We start from the raw sequence: 2,385 nt of genomic DNA, 5'->3' as shown, positions 1-2,385 counted from the left end.
ATATACATACACATATATATATGATATATATATATATGATATACACATTAGCCACCTCCGCCCGGCCTTTTAGAGACATAGATAGATAGACAGACAGATAGATAGATAGATAGATAGATAGACAGACAGACAGACAGACATAGATAGATAGATTGATAGATAGACAAACAGACATAGATAGATAGATAGATAGATACATTTATAGATTTGTAAATGTTTGCTTGAATGAACCTGTGTAATATGACATGCCTATCTTATCACACCTTTCTTATAGACTTTGTTCTCAGGTGCTATCTAGTGCAATCAGTGCCCATTAGGTTCAAGTGCTTCTCTGGTCAGGTGTTTCTTTTAGAATTTATATGGCCACCACATAGAAACAGAAAATCTGGATGTGCAACAAATGTGAAAGAAGTCAGTTATGAGTAACTTAAGAAGAGAAGAAACAAAACAAAATGTTAACAAATGGAAGGAACAGATGATCTGTTGGTAGGACGAGGTCTTATGTAATTTTGCCCTTTTCTTCATATATAGAAAACCCCAATTTTGGTGATTCTGATAAGTAGGTGTTGTTACTTTTCAGATGACTTCTGAGAGAAGGGACAAATATTTTATATCTGTCGGGTAAGTAATACAACTTTTACTACTGCCTTTCTACCATATTTTTTTTTCACTTGTCTTTATAACTATCTCTTCTTGTCTCTACATGTCTCTTTGTTTTATACACTTATTTGCCATTATGTTTCATATACTGTTCAGTCTCTCCAACTCAACACCAAAAAGACCAAGTGTGAGTGTGGACTAATATGACAAAGCATTAATTAGTTTTTACTTTCAAACAATTATTTGTTTAGTAACCAGTATAAAGCAGCATATTATAAATAAAACCATATAATATACAACATTTATTTTTTACATTCACATGAGGATACAAAATTCTGAGAGAGGTGTATGTGTGTTATAATCCATTACTTTTCAAGGAGTCAATATATATCTGCAGCAGTGGCACCTCATGTATAAGCACTGCAGAACTGCAGCACCCCCTATTTCCACTTGGTATTACCGATAACATTCAATATAATGAATCCCTTTTTCTTTAATTCTTTCTTTATACTTGTACATTATATAATCCTTAACCCATTACTTACCAGTGATCTCATATGAGATCACTTAAAAATTACAAATTTCTTAATTATCTGTCAATATTTACACATATCTAACCTTTTTGCTATATCTACTAGGTATATTTCTCTGATATTCAAATGAGGTTTGCTAATTTTTCACCCAATATCTCGCTTATTTCTATTTAAAATGTTATTTTGAAATGTTATTTTGATCATTCCAGCGTGTTTCTAAGGCTGTTTTATGCTAGAAATCAAAGTTTCATAAAAAAATTCCAGTTAATAGAATTATGGGAGGTTATGGGTTAAGCTTAATGTCAGTAGCCATCCCCTAGTTTATGAAAAAAATGCAAAAATCCCTTGGATAGAACTGTGCACTTCACAGTTCCAGTGATGTGGTGTTTGGCTGTTGTGCGCTTGCTCACATGTCTGACATAGGAAGCTTCACCTTAGGGAGAGAGAGCACTGCATGAACGACAGTGCCTGGTAAAAGGTAGTGTTTCTTTTTGACTCAGTGTGTGTTGTGCTTAAAAACATGTTTATATTCTTGAATGTGATAAAGTGTAGAATTTGATTATTATCTTGCTTCCAGCTTCAGTGTTGCTCCCAGGATTTGAAAAATAGGGTAGAATTTCTTCCCTTATTTTCTAATTTGGTGGGATTTTTGAAAAACAAGGGATAATTCATGGCGGTGTTCAGTGAACAAATTAAACACACTACCTGGCAGTGGTTAAAATACAAACCAATCAAGTTTATGCATAAATTTTCTTTTTATATGTTTGTTTCCTTTTACACAATATTAAAACAATGGCTAAAAATTTTCTGAAGCAGCACCCCTCCTAATTTTATTTACAAGCCACCACTGATCTGTAGACATAATTTACACTTCAGAAGTTGTTCTCTAGTGAAGGTATTTCATTTTCTTCTTATAATAAATAGGGAGATGAATGAGCCTGGGACTCTTGTCATCTCACATAATTAGTTAGTAATTAACAGATATGGCTGTGTGGTAAGAAGCTTGCTTCCCAGCCACATGATTTCGGGTTCAGTCCCACTGTGTGGTATCTTGGGCAAGTGTCTTTTACTATAGCTCTGGGCTGACTGAAGTTTTGCGAGTAGTTTTGTTGATGGAATCTGAAAGAAGCCTGTCATATATATATATATATATATATATATACATGCATACATACATACACGCACACATATGCACACACATACACATACATACATACATATGTACATACATACATGCATGTATGTATATATA

The 2,385-nt window shown here is 33.4% G+C and overlaps 1 long non-coding RNA gene across 2 annotated transcripts in view; it reads left to right on the top strand.

The window, feature by feature from the left end:
* The window catches only part of LOC106868352 (uncharacterized), a 19,337-nt gene that overhangs the window by 6,797 nt on the left and 10,155 nt on the right, over nucleotides 1-2,385 (top strand). For both annotated transcript variants that reach the window (XR_001409264.2, XR_008264223.1), the window contains exon 3: nucleotides 581-621. This is a non-coding gene — a long non-coding RNA (uncharacterized LOC106868352). The remainder of the gene's footprint in view (nucleotides 1-580; nucleotides 622-2,385) is intronic.

The sequence above is a fragment of the Octopus bimaculoides genome, chromosome 5 (genome assembly GCF_001194135.2).
Source record: "Octopus bimaculoides isolate UCB-OBI-ISO-001 chromosome 5, ASM119413v2, whole genome shotgun sequence".
Taxonomy (NCBI): domain Eukaryota; kingdom Metazoa; phylum Mollusca; class Cephalopoda; order Octopoda; family Octopodidae; genus Octopus; species Octopus bimaculoides.
This window is presented reverse-complemented; position numbering and strand designations above follow the sequence as displayed.